The sequence below is a fragment of the Delphinus delphis genome, chromosome 15 (assembly GCF_949987515.2).
Source record: "Delphinus delphis chromosome 15, mDelDel1.2, whole genome shotgun sequence".
In the NCBI taxonomy this organism is placed as follows: domain Eukaryota; kingdom Metazoa; phylum Chordata; class Mammalia; order Artiodactyla; family Delphinidae; genus Delphinus; species Delphinus delphis.
The window spans coordinates 3,905,091-3,923,191 of record NC_082697.1 but is presented as its reverse complement, the minus strand read 5'-3'; the positions used below and the strand labels follow the sequence as shown (position 1 = coordinate 3,923,191).

General features: G+C 47.8%; 1 protein-coding gene across 1 annotated transcript in view; it reads left to right on the top strand.

Moving 5' to 3' along the window:
* Positions 1-18,101, top strand: part of ZNF831 (zinc finger protein 831) — a 111,992-nt gene that overhangs the window by 61,140 nt on the left and 32,751 nt on the right. The gene's annotated exons all lie outside the window — the stretch shown is intronic.

Genomic DNA, 18,101 nt, shown 5'->3' with positions numbered 1-18,101 from the left:
CTCCATCATTCTCGGAAACAAACAAAGGATGAACTAATGGAGGCTGCTTCCTGGAAAAGGGCTATTTTAAGGTGCAGTCACTGGGCAACGAGGGCAAATCGCGTGACTTCTCTGGCCAACAATTTCCCTCCCTTCCTCCCATCTGCCTGGCAGTCATGAGCCCAGCCTTAGCCTTGCTGGCAATGTGTTGACTGGGGAAGATGGAGACCATATTTGAGAAGGTGGCCGGTCCCATCTGGCCAGTGGTGACTGAATTACCACCCTTTTGTGGCTGATTGCTGTTTGTTTGGCTCAAGGGCTGACCTTGGGCTCTGCCTGCTGGCTGCGGTTTTGGTCCCTGGAGACAGTTGGCTGGGGCCCCTCCCCCTCCCCCTCCCCCTCTGTGTGGCTCCAGCGCCCCCTGCGGGCAGATGGTGCTTCCATGCTGCCCCTCGACCCCCCACCTCCAACCCCAACGCCCTCTCTGGTAGGCAGGCAAGGACGAGGATTAGTCTTTTTCTCAGTGAGAGTTTAAATCAAGGTAGGTATTTGCTCAACTGGATGGCCAGTTGTGGAAGGCAAAAGCACGGTCTTTTTATGGAACGTCAAGGGTTAAGACCTCATGGGGGGAGGCTGAGTGGGTGTAGACAAAAGCGCAGTCAGGGCACCCGGCTTTGCCCTTTCTTCATTTTCTGTGGCTCATCACCTTGAACTCCACTGCTTTCCTCCTGGTCAGATAGATACAGCCAATGGAACTGCCCATTGGGGTGTTCATGGGCGATACCACCTCCACAGCAGAACCCACCAGAACCCACCAGAACTCTGTCACTTGTCCCTAATGGCAGTGCTTTCCCACCAGCTCTCTTCCCAGCACCATAAATAGAGCTGAATCAAGCTGCTTCTGGAAACTCCCATCAGCTTCCATGTTTCCATTGCTAAGCTCCGTGCTAGAAACTGAAGGGAAAAGACGACAGTCCCTGCTCTGGATAAATGTGGTTCAGGGTGAAGACAGACAGACAGGCTTGCTGTCCATCCTTTGCTCAGATCACATGGGGAATGACACTGGCGGGTCAGTGAGCTCCCTCCTGGGAATCTTATGTCTGTGCAACGAGGCCGTTGATGGAGGTCTTGCCCACCCAATGGCTCAGTGTGAGCACAGAGCGAGCTCGTGTGCGGCAGGGAATTTGCAGACGCCAAGGCAGGTGATAAATGTTGATTGTAATTATCTCCTGAGCATAATAAGCATATGTGCATTGAGACCTGGCGTGTGCTGAGTACCCAGTGAGTGTGGAGCGCGTGGTAACCAGTGTGCCTGTTGTTTAGCAGAGGACAAGGTCAGGGTTGGAGGAAGAGCCCAAAGGGGGAGTTTTCTCGGGAGAGAGACGGCTTCTTCTGGAAATTCAGGTGTAGGGAGAATAGAACAGAGGCTTTCTGGACTGGGGAAGAAAATTGCCTATGGCAGCCAAAGAAATTGCCACAAACTTGGTCCAAGGTGTATTCTCTCCCAGTTCCGCAGGCCAGGAGTCTCGCTGTCTCTCCGAAACCTCTAGGGGAGGATCCTTCCCTGCCTCTCAGCTTCTGGGGACTCCAGGCATCCTTGGCTTGTGGCCGCATCACTCCAGTCTCTGTCTTCATCTTCACAGGGCTTCTCCCCTGTGTTCCTGTGGGTCAGATCTCCCTCTGTGTTTCTCTTATAAGGACACTTGCCGTTGAATTTAGGGCTCGCCCTAAATCCAGGATGATCTTATTTTGAGATTCTTCATTTCATGTGCAAATACCTTTTTCCAAGTAAGGTCACAGTCACAGGTTCTGTGGCTTAGGACTTGGAGGGGGAGGCATGATTCAACCACTAACAACTTTCCCCCTATCTGGGAACCAACAGAAGGGACCTTAAAATGTGTTTCTAAGTGAAAAAGGCAGCAGCACCCATGAACACTCCTGCCAACAGTTTTGGCAGGAAAGTTCTATTATAAGCTTGAATCAGTATGTATTCATTAAAACGGGGTCACCCAGCCCACCACCCAGCAGGATGTGTTCACACTTGTGGGGAGTCCTGTCCAAGTGGCTACAGGCAGCTCCGATCGTGAGACAGGTGTGTTGGGTAAGGGGCCCTATTCGCTTCTCTTTGGGAAGAAGGCCTGTGGCCGGCTGGATAGGGGGTGGGCAGGGCCTCTGAGTGTGGCTGTGTGGATGGTGCCCATAGGGGCTGAAATCCAGCCACCACTGGTTGGTGCAGCCTTTTGCTCTGACTGTGGGGCTGTCCACCCAAAGCAAGGAGCTCCTTCCTCCTTCTCCCAAGGGGGTGGGGGACACCTTTCCACACATCCTCCAGTGGAAGTTGTTGCCTCTTCCTAATTTACATGTGTACGCCGTGTGCTCATGGTACCCCTGGGGACCCCAGTGCCAGCAGAGAGACCAGCTGGAAAGCCTCTGATCTTTCATGGTCCTCTCCACACCGTCTTTCCTTTACAAGCTTCTCTTGGCCTCGGGGAATGGCCTTGCTCCCTCCACGTTGGGAGAATCCCACTTCTGTGCACTTCTGATCTCAACGTCGGCCTTTCCTACCAAAATCCTAAGAGCAAACTGTGGGCTCCAGTGAATGGGGGATAAAACCAGCCCCAAACAGAAAAAAAACCAGAAGCGAAATCTAAATGTGGAGCTAAGATTGAGGGGCCAAATGTAATGCGAATCCCCCTGGGAACCTAGTGCCCCTCCCTCCATGTAGGTAGTAACGGTGCAGCAGCAGGGTGGTGACAAATGTCTGCACTTTCATGTTTGTTATTGGAACAGCCACTTGAGTCAGAGGTCTGGGTCACTGGTGCCCATTTTCAAAGGGCTCCCTCCTGCCACAATGTCCACTCAGGACAGATGTGAGCCTGTGGGGTGTGGTCTAAGCATTGGCCCGGGGAATATTAATCACCCCGCCACCCCCATTCCTTATTGAAGTGTCAGAGAGGAAACAGGGATGGCAGGTTGGGTAAACCAGCAAGCCCGGAGTGGACGGGCTGTTATGGACACCACTGGGTTGGGGGCAGGTGGTAGAGTGCCTTAAAATAAATACCACCTGGAAATCAAAGGAGCTTGGGAAGTTTATTTACACCATCTCCCAAAGCCAGTGTTTCACAGCAGAGTGACAGGCACTCAGAGTGTTGGGTGTTTGAAGACAGAGTGCTGTAACTTCAAAGGAACCTAAAGATGGCCCTTGGTCGCCCACCATTTACAAACAAATTTCTTGTGTCCTTTGACCTGGCAGGTCCTGGTTGGAGAGATCAGAGCTGGCTGCTCAGTGAGGGAGCTGACCTCACGGGTGTGTGTGTGTGTGTGTGTGTGTGTGTGTGTGTGTGCGCACGTGAGTATACTTGTGAATGCATGCAAACGTATATTTTTGTGGGGGGAGCACCTGGTTTCCACAGCAGGACAATGATAGGGTGATCTGTTTTGGGTGACCTGAGGGGTTGTAACTTGGGGGAACTTGATGAAACCCAACAAAGAAATCGAGAATAACCTTTGCAGGGGAATTTCCCAATTCGAAGGTAGGGAAAACCTTTGGTCCTGATCCTTGAAGGCCAATTAGAATCAGCAAAACATTTTCAAATAAGTAGACAGGAATACTTGTGTCCAGGGGCCGAAATAAGATATTGTAACAGATTCTTTCTCCTCTTTATTTTTGGAGAAACTTCCTGTCAATAGTTTACGAAGATGAGAGAGAGGATGCTTTGGAACAGTATCTTTTTAAAGGTTGCTTAATTTCCCTCTCCTTTCAACTCTTCCAATAGCTTGGTACTAATCATTCGAATTAACAGATGGCTTGGTTGTGAAGTCATCTGCACACAGAAGGCCAGAGGAGTCATCAAGGATGGAGACCTAATTTATAAGATTTTATGGTGATTGGGATCTTTGAGACTCTCCTTAGAACTGAACGTTTTCATTTTTTTATTTTTATTCTTTTGACTTTCCAATACCACTGAATTTAATTTTTTTCTTTAAAATTTTTATTTTATATTGGACTATAGCTGATTTACAATGTTGTGTTAGTATCAGGTGTACAGCAGAGTGATTCAGTTTTACATATATATATATATATATTCTTTTTCAAATTCTTTTCCCATTTAGGTTATTACAGAATATTGAGCAGAGTTCCCTGTGCTATACAGTAGGTCCCTGTTGGTTACCTGTTTTAAATATAGTAGTGTGTTTATGTCAATCTCAAACTCCCCATTTATCCCTCCCCCCCCCACCTTTCCCATTTGGTAACCATAAGTTTGTTTTCTGTGTCTGTGAGTCTGTTTCTGTTTTGTAAATAAGTTCATTGTATTTTTTTAGCTTCTGCATATAAGCGATGTCATAAAATACTTGTCTTTCTCTGTCTGACCTACTTCACTTAGTATGATAATCTCCAGGTCCATCCATGTTGCTGCAAATGGCATTATTTTATTCTTCTGTTTGTTTGTTATCAATGTCACATGCCTTTTATTTATTTTATTTTTAACTTTTTTTATTGAAGTATAATTGAATTACAATGTTGTGTTAATTACTGCTGTACAGCAAAGTGACTCAGTTATACATATATATATTCTTTATATATTCTTTATATATATACATATATATATTCTTTTTCATATTCTTTTCCATTATGGTTTATCCCAGGATATTGAAATAGTTCCCTGTGCTATACAGTAGGACCTTGTTGTTTATCCATCCTATATATAATAGTTTGTGTCTGCTAATCCCAAACTCTTAATCCATCCCTCCTCCACCCACTCTCCCCCTTGGCACCCACAAGTCTGTTCTCTATGTCTGTGAGTCTGTTTCTGTTTCGTGGATAAGTTCATTTGTGTCATACTTTATATTCCACATATAAGTGATATCATATGGTATTTGTCTTTCTCTTTTTGACTTACTTCACTTAGTATGGTAATGTCTAGGTCTCATGTTGCTGCAAATGACATTATTTCATTATTTTTTTATGGCTGAGTAAAAAAATAGTATTCCATTGTATATATACACCACATCTTCTTTATCCATCCATCTGTCAATGGACATTTAGGTTGCTTCCATGTCTTGCCTATTGTAAATAGTGCAGCGATGAACACTGGGGTGTATGTATCCTTTCGAACCATGGTTTTCTCCGGATGTATGCCCAGGAGTGAGATTGCAGGATCAAATGGTAGCTCTATTTTTAGCTTTTTAAGGAACCTCCATACTGTTCTCTGTAGTGGCTGCACCAGTTTACATTCCCACCAACAGTGTAGGAGGGTTCCCTTTTCTCCACACCCTTTCCAGCATTTATTAATTGTAGACTTTTTGCTGATGGCCATTCTGACTGGTGTGAGGTGATATCTCATTGTAGTTTTGATCTGTGTTTCTCTAATGATTAGTGATGTTGAGTGAACTTTTTTAAAACCTAAATTCAGTGGTCCATCCCATCCAAGTTCCCAGCAAAGGTGTGGAGGGAGCTGGAAGTTTCTTTGGAGACATCAAGTATCGTTGACTTACCAGACGCCCCAGGCTGAATGTGACTGAGAACTGCAGGGTTGTTCCTATTTCAAAGAAAGTCCTTCCTCACCCAGGGTCGCTTCCAGATCAGGGCTGAGGTGTGGAGTTAGGTGGATTTAATCTCAGACACTTGAGCTGCTTCACTGAAGGGACTGGTAAAAAATGGTTCTTAGATATCAAGTGGTTGAATGTCCCCAGGAGAGCAAGCCTCCCCTTGAGGACAGTCCTCGTAATCCAGACGTTCTTCACGGGATTCACCTCCCAGTCGGAGGTCGGCTGGGGAGGCAGTGACTGTCACAGAATGAGAACAGTCCCTACTAAACTGACTGCTGATACATTTAGACCCCATTCAAACACTTCTCTTTGTCTCTCTCCATCTCTCCTTACCATTACTTTCCATCCCTGCCCTTCAGATTGACTTTCACAATGTCATGTAAACCGATTGCCAAGTGAAACCGCAAATCATGCTCAAGACTTCGAATTTAATGAGATTGATGGGAGTGACCATTGGGTTGATTCATTCCCATTGGCAGAATCAGGTAACGAATAAGAGAAAACTGGTGAGGCTCATTCCAGAGAGTGATGGGAACATCAAAGGCTTAAGAGAAGCCCTTAGAAAAATTGAGGAAAGTCTAGAATATTTTTGGGATGGGAAAAAGTGTCTCTCGATAATCTTGCTCTGAAAGTGAATGTGAAAGTGAAGAACAGCCCATTGTTCTACCCTATAGTTTGGTGGAAAGATGTACTCTGCCCCCATCAACGTTCGATTAACCTTTGTTGATGTTAACAATTAGCTCATAGCTTGTCATTGTAACCCACAAACTGGAAGTTTGTTTTACTTTCATTTTTGTAGGTTCATCGGCTTATTTTCACAACATTAGGTTTCATGGTTTTTCAAGAGAAATTCTCCAAGTCCTTAATTTTCCACTGTTTACTGTGAAATTTTGGTCCCCATTGTGAATGAATTCATTTTTCGTGGTCTTTCGTCCGTGGCGATGACCTCAGCTAATAAGGACCCTGTTTGCCCAGCTGATAAGTCATCTTCTCCTTTGCACAAGGCGCCTAGCAGATCCGTAGTGTTTGTTGAGTGACCAGCTGAGCTGAACAGCAGAAGTGAGTCTCCTTATTTTAAGCTTCCTTTAAGCTCACCTTCAGTTGAAAGGACATTCAAAACCAGCCCCCAAATCTTTAAGAATGAAGGAAGGGACATGCAATCCGGAGGTTTCATTCCTGATGGTGTTTTGGGGATGTGTCAGCAATGGAAGAATCCAGTGGGTATGGAGTTTGGATGGTGGTGGGCTAAGCAGCATAAAAGCAAACTTCATCGTTCTTTTCCTCATAAAAGAAACTTCCTTATCTAAAAATAGTTCCAGCTCCCCCTGCCCCCTTGCTAGATTCAAATTTGTGGAATCGCCATCTTCACCCGTAAGGATCATCTAACGCCACCTCCGCTTTACAGGTGAGAGCTCTGGCGAGACAAAGATGGGGGCTTTGAGCCGGCAGGTGTTCACTCTGATGTCTTTTAACCTGGGGTCCTCTCTTACACCACAGCGGGACCAAATCTTGAGTGGGGGATGTGTTTCCAAAGCCAGCAGTAGTCAAAATTATCTTTGAAAATTCTATAAATCCATCATAAGAGTATGAGCGGTGTCTACAACTCTGAGCAGAAATTCTCAGGCATAACATGTTTGAGGACCATTGAGGGAAAGGAAGGAAAGAAAAAAGGCAGTCCGTCCATCCGGGCTGCTTTGACAACAAACAGCAATTTCTGGTGAGGAATTCTCAAAGGTCCCCGCTTGGCCGCGTGGTGTATGCGATTTGGTTTCAGCATGAAGTGTCTGAAACTGTGATGACGTCTTACTGGACTGGCTTGTTACCGGGGGATTAACTGAGATGTTGGATCTGTGTAGGAGGTAGTGAGTTTCAGAAGTCAGGGTTTAAGTTAAATGTGTGATGGGACCCTGCTGGGGTGGTTTCTCATCTTACCTGAGCACCTGTCTTCCTGGTGCCAGTTTAAGAATTGGGGGGCCGTCCTCCACTTGGCAATTACGCCCGTGTAATTAACGGTCAGAGAAAGACCATCTTTTGTAGCTTAAGGGGAAGTTCACCACTAAGCTTGTTATGAAAGCGATCTCTCCGCTGTTTACTCACCAAGTTAGGGTCTTAGGGACTCAGGAAGGGCAGCTTTGCAAGTGCGTGCTGTGCGCGCACGTGTGCATTTGTGTTCTCGCGTTTGAGTGTTATTTTTCCATTAGGAAAAGCAATTGAAAAACCCACACGTCCATACAAAGTGGGTGACACCACCTGAGCAAAAGCCACTACTGATCCTCTTTTGTTGTGGTTATACAATTCCTGATGCATCTCTCCTGATGAGGTCACCGCTCTGAAATGAATACTTTTCTTTCCAGAACGTGGGGCACGGTGGGGATGAGTGCGTCATTCAGCTGTTTGCATTTCGAGTGGGACATTCTAGTCTCTGGGAGCTTAAAACCCATCAGCAGCCACAGCCCTATTACCCTTTTCCTAATATCACAGTTATTGACCCTGGGCTGCAAAAGAAGAATCTCATAATTAGGTTTGCCCTGCTTCTGTGCACATTTCTTTCTCTCTAGCCGATGACATATCAACTTTTATTTATTTTATTATTGAAATCCTTTGTGTTAAAAGGACCTGCTCCATTAACTGAGACCTGTTCTATTGCCTCCAATGCTGGGATACATTAAAACATTCCGTGGTATAAAGAGCACTCTTAAATATTTCCTTAGAAACGCATTTTGTGGAACTGAATGGAGAACACTGATGTGGTCGAGGTTAATTATTCGGGCTTTTGCCGGGCACATTGGAAGCCATGCTGCTTCTGCCGGTACACAGACTAAAATTGGAACACTGAAGAGGAGCCCAGTGTGGCCCTGCGCCCGGATGACACATCTGAAGTCATATTGATTGAGGGAGATGCTTTATTGAACGATACGAACTCCACCGAGTTTCTGGGTTTGCAATTTCCTGCAGCTGGCGTGGCTTCTGGCAGTAAACACTGTGTGATTCGGGGCTACATTTAAAAGTGAGATTTTAGAAAAAATCTCCCAATAACTGAACTCAGAGGGCGCTTTCATTTTAGGAGCTGCACCCACATCTAACCCCCCCAACAGACTTGTGATGAGTGACTCATTCTCATTTTGCAGAGGGAGAAACTGAGACTCAGAGAGGCATCCAGTGACTTGCCCAGGGCCACCCAGATGATGAATCTGGGGGTCCATGGTGTGTCCTACAGTCAGAAATGTCACATCTGCATGTCACCTGTGCAATTAGTTGCTTATGTGATCCATTTAAGCTCACTGACAAAAACCATAAATACATGTATTAAAAAAAAAAACTGTTTATTGACACCAAAAATGGAAAGCCAATATCACATGCCATTAAGAGAACGTTACAGAAAGAAAATGCTATGAACAATATTTTCTTGGTAAATAAATTCTAGCTAGACTGTTGTGGGCAGAAGACCAAGAGCGCTAGGTACACTCCCTTTGCTTAAAAAGAGATTTGGAAGCGTTAGGGAAGTGTTAGAGATATATTAGCATGCAGCTGAGACGTTCTTCTTTCCCTAATCAGAGGGTGTAGGGAGAATAGCTTTCTCACTGGGTGATTCCATTTTATTTAACACTAAGCTTGTGACTCACCGCCCACTGGGGGTCTGAGCCCCTCCCTGGGACTTTCTTGTGCTGTCATATCCGCTTTTCTCTGTCAGTAAGATCCCCCCGGCTTCTACGGTCTTATCTGGGATTTCCTCAACTCTTGTAAGGCCTTCACCTGTATCAACTTAAACTCTACATTCAACAGAGTTGGCTGTAGAGGCCATGGACCAACATTCTGCAAAGACCCTGCTTGCAGACCGAACCTTTTCTGCCTCATGGGGGTGGGAGCTTGGGGGTGTCAGAGGTCTCCTAGGCAGGTTCAAACTCTGCATTTGTTAAGACTCTGAGATGGGGCTTCCCTGGTGGCGCAGTGGTTGAGAGTCCGCCTGCCGATGCAGGGGACGCGGGTTCGTGCCCCGGTCCGGGAAGATCCCACATGCCGCGGAGCGGCTGGGCCCGTGAGCCATGGCCACTGAGCCTGCGCGTCTGGAGCCTGTGCTCCGCAACGGGAGAGGCCACAATAGTGAGAGGCCCGCGTACCGCAAAAAAAAAAAAAAAGAGTCTGAGATGCTGACCCAGAGGCTTCCGTGGCTGAAGGAGGGATGGTGGGAAATGCCCAGGATGCAGAGAGAGGAGGCGGGAGGGACCAGGCACATCTGAGACCTTGGTGTGGACTCATCCTTCTCCTGAGGAGAGTGGGGAGCCATTGGTGGATGTGGGTGCAGGAGAGGAGGGCAGAGGGAAGATCAACGTAGGTGCAGGGGGGAGAGAGGCTCGGGGTAGGTAGAGTGGATACCTAGGAGACTGATGAGAAAGTTCCTGAAACAGGTTGGGCAGGTTTGCATTGAAAAAGAACTTGGAAAAAAGGGATGCTCCACCTAGAGGAATAGAAACGTTAACTATTAGTTTCTAGTTATGCGTCTAATCATGAACCATGCTTCTTTTAACACCTTAAAATATGGTAATAAGGCTCATGTTCACTTTGACCACCACCCCCATTCCCAACGGCCCTCCCAGATAAAACTACAGTTTGGAATTAGGAGGGCATCTGCCAGATCGTTATTTCTGTACACGTGTGCGCGTGTGTGTGTATGTCTGTGTTTAACGTGAGTGGTACCACACTGCCCATCTCATCGTGCAACTTGCTTTTGGTTAACTCAACAGCATTTTGTGGTCTTCCCACACTGCTAGTACATACAGACCTATCTCAACAGTGTAGGTAGGGACAGAGTCTCTCGGGGTGGGGCTACTGTAATTTTAGGTAGTCATTCTCCCAATAATGGACAGTTTATCATTGCCAGTGCTTCACTATGGCATCGTGCTCTTTGGACCCACTGTCCATGACTCCCTGACCCAAGCAGGGGGCTTCTCTAGGGAAGACGCAAGAGGAAGAATCACTGGGTCTTTCTTATGTTGCACATTTAAAAAAATGTTATGTTATATTGGAGTATAGTTGATTTACAGTGTTGTGTTAGTTTCTGGTGTACAGCAAAGTGATTCAGTTATACGTGCACATACATCTATTCTTTTTCAGATTCTTTTCCCATATAGGTTATTACAGAGTATCGAGTAGAGTTCCCTGTGCTATACAGTAGGTCCTTGTTGATGGATCTAGTTTATATATGGTAGTGGGTATATGTTAATCACAAACTCCTGATTTATCCCTCTGGTAACCATAAGTTTGTTTTCTATGTCTGTGAGTCTGTTTCTGTTTTGTAAATAAGTTCATCTGTATCATTTTTTTTTAGATTCCACATATAAATGATGTCATATGATATTTGTCTTTATCTTACTTCACTTAATATGGTAATCTCTAGGTCCATCCATGTTGCTGCCAATGGCATTATTTCATTCTTTTTTAGGGCTGAGTGATATCCCATTGTATATGTACACCCCATCTTCTTTATCCATTCATCTGTCAGTGGACATTTAGGTTGCTTCCATGTCTTGGCTATCGTAAATAATGCTGCAGTGAACGTTGGGGTGCATGTATCTCTTCAAATTAGAGTTTTCTCCAGATATGTGCCCAGGAGTGGGATTGCAGGATCATATGGTAGCTCTCTATTTTTAGTTTTATGAGGAACCTCCATAGTGTTTTCCATAGTGACTACACCAATTTGCATTCCCACCAGCAGTGTAGGGGGGCTCCCTTTTCTCCACGCCCTCTCCAGCACTTATTATTTGTAGACTTTCTGATGATGGCCATTCTGACCGGTGTGAGGTGACACCACATTGTCGTTTTGTTACATCGCACATTTTTATTAGATATTTCCAAGTTGCTTTCTATTTCACATTCCCGTGAATAGCATGTACTTCTTTCATGGATCTTATCAAACTTAAAAAAAATCTGCAAGATGGGTAAAAGATGCTATCTCGAATGCCCATGGCCAGGAGGGCCTTTCCACCCGTGCCTTGCATCCCACTGGGGGGTCCATTCCCCAGACAGACCATGAGGAAGCCTGGCATTAATTATCCAGTGGAAAAAAACATGGAGGGCTGAGTAGACCATTTTGCTTTTAAATCACAGAGAAGTGAGTTTCTCTTGACCAAACTTTAAGTCCACTGGGTACAATCTGATGTTCTCTCCAAATATTAATAGATTTGTTCCTCGGCCGAGGCACGAAGTCTTAGTCTGCTCCGAGAGAGGTCCGTCACTGCAGAGGACACAAGGCCACACAGGACTTCCTCTGTGCCGAGCCAATTCATTAGACCCGGTGAGCAATTTGCAGCAGAGATTAATTGATTTGCAGGCTGCCCAGCACTGAGTGTTACTCAGCTACCTCCCAGAAAGCTCAGGCCGCCCAGGAGCTCGACAGAGCAGACAGTAATATGCGAGACTTTAGTCAAAGGCCGAGCGTTGTCTTCATTCCTCATTATAAACAGAAGCCAGAGTGATGAAGTTCTCAGCCCCTTCTGGTTTAGTGTGGGATTTGGGGCCATAGTCCAGGCTCCCGGAATAAAATGAGAAGCCTCGTGGAGCCGCAGCTGCCCATATGATAGCAATGTTCTCTTCGCAAGCTGCGATTATCCCCAGACAGACACCTTGCTTATCTCGCTCTGAAAAGTTGCTCTACCAGAGGTGGAAATTTCAACTCTGCCTGCCTGTATCAGAAAGGACTCTTTGGGGTGTGGGGCAAAGAGACTCAATGTAAATTGACCTAGACAGAAACATTCATCATCTCATGGAACAGAGAAGGGGGCTTCAGGCATGGCTGGATCCAGAGGTACCAGCGATGTCACTCGGACTCAGTTTCTCTCCATCTCTTGGCTGCTCTTCTGGGTCAGCATCACTGGCTCCTCTAGTACCTGGCCTGCCAAACATGCTTGACTCCTCTCCGTAACCCAAGTCCCCAGACTGAAGCCGGGTGGCCTGGTTGGGGGTAGGCGTCTCTCCTGAACCAGTCACTGGGGATTTGAGCGGCCCCTGTCCTTGTATGGAGGGACGGGTTGGGGCCCACCTCCGCTACAGCCTTTAAGAGGAGAGGAGAGACAGTTTCCCAAAAGAGTTGGGGCCCAGATGTCCAAACCGCCTCTTACTCATGGTTTAATGGAATTCAGCATCTGTGTATGAGCAGTCATGCCCCCTGAGAGGGGGAGAAGCACAAGATGCCATGAGTCCTCTCCTCAAGGAGCTTGGGGACCAGTTGGTGGACCGAGACACCTTTGTGAAATAGATGAGAGCTCCTGTGCAATTAGCGGGGCCCGCTCTGTGCCAGGCAGTGTGTGGGAGCAGAACGAGAGGCAGACAAGAACACAACACGGCCCTGTCCTTAGGGAGAGCCCAGTCTGGCAGAGGGAGCCGGCACAGACTGGTAAACAAGTCATTACACATGCAATGCGGTAAGCTGGCTGATATGATTAAGCTTCCAAATGAGCGATCCTGACAAGACCGGCTGGAGCGTGGAAGGGAGAGTGGGCTAGCATAAACAGGAACAAAACAGGAGGGGGCCGTGCTTCCGACGCCCATCCCAAGGCCCCCGCATCGGGGCACCCGCTGCAGGAGGAGCGCGGCCCCCTACGGAGACCCGCAGCCTGTCACTCTTCATCATTCCTCTTCTCCTCCTTGGATAATAAAGGGTTTTTGCCATCCACACTAAACTGCCGGAAATGGAGGTGCACAGCACTTAACTACTATTTACTTATTTACCTAAAACGCTAAGTGTTTCCCTCGGCAGTCGCTAACAGATTCCTAAAGAAACGGGGCGACGCGATCTGAATTCTGATTTCTGCGCCAACAGAAGGTGGGAGGGCCAAAGTGGCCAGTGCGCTCATGGCCGGTTCCACCGGGGAGGTGGGAGGCCAGGGCCCTAGAGTCACATGCCTTCAATCCCAAACCTGAAGTGGAGATGGCTCTGCTTTGCAAGGACTCTCTGGAAACTGTCCTCACCTTCGAGTTGGGAGAGCCCCTTCTCAGCAGAACCCACAAAAGGAGTCTTGTTGTAGAATTTTCTATGTCTAAGGCTGGTAGACAAATGGAATCAGAGGGAAGTGATGATTTCAACAGACCTGCAGATGGGGGACAAAATCATGAGGGGTTCCGGGCTCACCTTGTTGGCTCTTTCACCTCCACTTGCGAGCTGGTCTTTAGGAGGGGCAAGGCTGCTTTGGTTTTGGAGACAGGTGGCCTTTAGGGTTAATTCTAACTAAGGGATTAGTGGCAAGGGGAGGCAGAATGGTGTCACCAATAGGGAGCCTAGAGGGGAAATACTGTTATATAGACCAACTACATGGAGTCTTAATGAGAAGGTCGTTCTCAATTCCCTGTTAAGCCTCTTGCTTACATCACAAAGGAAGTCTTGTTTTGATGCTAATATGTCTTTAACACCTGCCTAACTAAAAGTCTTTACTAATCTCCCTTTGAACAGACAAAGGTTGGGTTTCAACCTCTAGCTAGAATTTGAGAACACAGTTCTGTTTTTATTGTTTGTATTTTGACAGGGACCTTCTCAGGCCAGATACTTCATCTCACCCAGCTTCCTCCTACAACAGGCCTTGAAAAGCCAAATACTTCTTCCCTCTCCCTCTCTCACAGCCTCCCTTAGGCCAAGAGTAGTGCAGGGGAAGAAACTTTGTTTCTGGAGTCAGAAGAATTCATTTGAGTCCTGACTTCTCCTCTTACCACTTCCTTGGCCAAGGTCATCCCTTCTCTTTCCCTCAGATCCTCCCTTCTCTTTCCCTCAGATCCTCATCTGTAAAATGGGGCCATTTCTGAGTCCGCAGGTGTCAGAGACATTCACCTATGCTGACTCGCTAACCTAGCCCTTGAAAAGCCTATGAGGGCAGTCTAGAAATATCCCACTCATCTCTCCAGAGGACTGTTGAGACACTCAAGCTACATGAGATGGTGAGTTGGAAAGATGCTGTGTCACCTATGAAGGACTTTGTAGGTGTGCTGGTTATCGTGGCTGACAGTGGGGGACCATGGGCTATATTTCCACCCAGGTCTGGGGAAGATATCTGCAAGTCAAAGCGATGAATCAAGGAACAGTGCATTTCAGCTAGGGAGCTACGCGGTATTGAGCCGATACTTGGGGGCACATGAATTTATGCACTTGGATACAGATGGTGCTCTCCCTGCTGGGGTGAGACTGGCCCCAGAGGTAGAGGAGGCAAAGGGATTTGAATAATCCTCTGCTCCTGCCCCATCCCATCTCACACCTCCCTAGCAACGATGAGCTCTTCTTAGGGATGCTGTCTTCCTCTAAATAAATGCATTCACGGCGGCCTTCACCCCACTGTTGGATGCTGGCAGGGAGCAGTGGGGAATCTCGTCCAACAAGGATTGCTTCCTGCTTGAGCATTTGGAGTTTCCTCCAAATGTTTTTCTTCATCCACTTTTCAGTGTGGCCCCTTGGGGTCAGGAGGGGAATGTCGTGGCCATTCTCCATCCTAATTAGAAGTCTTGCCCAAGTTCAGACATGAAGGAAAAGAATGAAAGTTCCATTCCAAGGTTTTTCCTTTGCTAAAACTCTTTAAATTTTGGCTTGTTTACTTCTCTGACTTCCAGAGACACGAAAAAGTAATTTTCGTGCCCCCCTCCACACAGACATTAGTGATCATTTTCAGTCATTTTCAGCTCTCCCTTTTTGCCACGAGGCACCTGGCATTCCGGGAATGGACCAAAGCCATTTTTCTAAGTACTCGCGTTTGAAATTATTAAGTGTTCATTAAGCACCCCCGGGTGCAAAGCACTCCCGGAGATGTTTGTTTCTCAATTTTCTATAATTTCCTGATTTTTTCCCCTTCGCTAAAGGCAGATTGAAAAATGAACTCAGTGCATTTGAGTCTCTGAATCATAGTTAATGTGCAACGCCCCCTCCCTTAACCGCGCTGTTTCTCTTCTGCCCCCTCTTGTCTCTTTTCTTATCAATCCGATAAAGTTCTGATTCTTTTTAACCCCTACTCAGGGGCTGGAACTTTTTGTTTGTTCCTGACTACCTGCCAGGAAGAAATGAGTGCAAAAGCTGTGACCAGCACTCGCCCGGGACTGCGGGTGGGAGCGGAGCGATGGAAAAATCGAGAAGGCGGCAAAGGCAGCCTTTGATGGGCAGCGGGGCCGCGGGCAGCTCTGCGGCATCGGAGCCGGTGCAGGATGAGCTCGGGCTCAGCTCCCGGGGGGCCCTGCCCCCCACTGATTGGCATCAAGGACCCTCGAGAACCCCAATCTCTGAGTGGACCCTTCTGGAAAAACACAGAAGCCCGAAGACCCCCTCCTGTGCGCCCTCACACCCCGTGATGCTGAGTCTTGCATGAGCAGAGAGAAAGGCTGTTTTTCTCTTTCTCTCTCTTTTTTTTTTTTTTGACAACAACCTCACATAACCTCAGAAGTTGCCCATGAATTTACCAAAACTTTTTTAATGAAACTATTCTAACCTCTGGTGGGGGTTAAAAAAGAAGCCCTGGGAATTTATTACCCAGAAAAAAAAAAAAAAAAAAAAGGCAGCACGACTTTTTATTTGATGGGAAATCGTCTTCCAAGCTTCAAGGGCGCCCCCTAGCGCCAGCCTGCGAGGAGCAGGCAGCGCGGCTCCCTCTCGCCCGCGAGCCCGGCTGAAACCCCAGCTCTGGGGTCCCTCTCTGGGGGGGGGGGGGGACCTGATCTCGCCCAGTTGTGCGTCCGGCCTGGACCGGACCTCGATTCAAGCGCGGGGGAAGCTGTGCTGTCGGGGAGACCTGCTCTGAATACCAGGCGACCCCTTGGCACGGATTTTTTTTCTGTTGTTTGGAATTCAGGTGACTACAGCCCTAGGATGGGAGAGGACAGTTTTGATCCAAGAGCCCAAGTGCTGTTTGAAACAGGTTGGACCCCCGCTGAAGAAGTGACTCTTGCCACTGTCTCAGCACACAGGCGACCCTGGCTTTTTTTCGCTCGTTTCATTGCTCTCATGTAAATGCCACCCAGATGTGCAAGAGTAAAAGCCGGTCCTACGAGAAGGGGCAGAAGCCCTAGCCGGGAAAGGAGGGAGGGGGAGAGGAAAAAAGAGAAGGGTGATAAGATGGGGTAAAGGAAAGGACTCAACGGGGCGGGAGGGCGGGCTGCCGGACCTTTTCAGGGCTCCCTGTTCCAAGGTATGTGATGCAGGGTCCAGGATTCTGCTGCAAACGCAGGCTCCCGGCTCTTTGCACACCGAACAGGACTTTTCGATCTTTCCGTACCAAGTATGTGAGAGATTTCTATCCTCCCCAACTTGGAAACACACCGGTTCTCCTGCAGAACTGGCCGTGTTTTTAAGACGCACACGTTAAAAGTATCAAAAAGCAAATATTCTGAACTAGGGATGCGGGAGAGGAGAGAGCGTGCGGTAGCCTGCTTAGCAGGGGCACCAGTGGGGCAGCATCGAGAGGGCGGGCTCGGAGAGCAGCTGCGGTCCTGCGTCCTCCCGAGGCGCCTCAGCTGCCCGACACCTCAGTTTCCCCATCTGTGCCGTGGAGACGATAAATAACAGTATCCCTTTTGTTGGGCTGTTGACATATCACTTATGTCTATCATTTAAAATAGGGCTTAGCATCATACTTTACGGTGAGCATGCCAGCTTCTGTTTATTAATCTATCTCTAGAGAGGAACCAGAGACCCAGACTTTTCCATTAAGTTAAATCTCCCAATTTGTACTTGATGGGAATGAATTCACATTAAAAAACAAACACATACATACACAGTGGTCTGAGCCCCAGTAGAGTCAGGTACTTCGAGACCTTTACTTGGCAGGCTGCCGGGAGGCATGGGAGGGGAGGGAGGATAGAGGAGGGGGCTGGCTGCCACCCCTCCCTGTCACCTACTACCCGCACATCCGGGACACTTGAGCCAAATGCTGAAGCCAGTGGCGTCACAGTTCTTTCGGGGTGAATGGATTTTGGGGAAATGACCCCTTTTCCTCTCCCCCCACCCCTCCCCCCGAGAACGTGGGAGGGGACCCACTTTGAGCCCATGCCCACCAGGAAGCCATGATGGAAATGTGTTGGCATGTGGGCAGCCACGGAGGAGTGGGGAGGGGGGACTTCCCCTCCTTGTCCCTGGAGACCCCGCTTGCCCCTCCTGGCAACTGTGTGCTTTTCACCAGCCCAGGTGCCTTTCAACCTTGGTGCTTCAAGGCACATCTTGGCTTCTGTCTTCAGTTTGGTCTCTGCCAGGCTGGCTTCTCATAAGTTCCTGCACCAGGAGAGGAGAGCATGGGGGGGGCTCGCCTCTGCTTAGTGCCCTCCTGGGTTTCCTGTGTCCCCTCCTGATTGGCACGTCCTTCTGCCCTGATGCCTGAGCACGTGCCTCACTGCCCATCTACTCTTACTGCTTTGATCTCTCCGGCTGCTCTTTGCACACGGCCCAGCCCTGGGCGAGGTGCTTCCTTCACTCGGCCCTCCATGCACTCACAGGCCACTTACTGAACATCTGTTGTGCCGTGACATTGTTCCTTGAAGGGCACATCAAGCCCATTTCACTGAGCTCCCATTGTCTCCAAAAATGTTGAGAGTTTAAAGCTTCTCCAAGTGTCATAGAG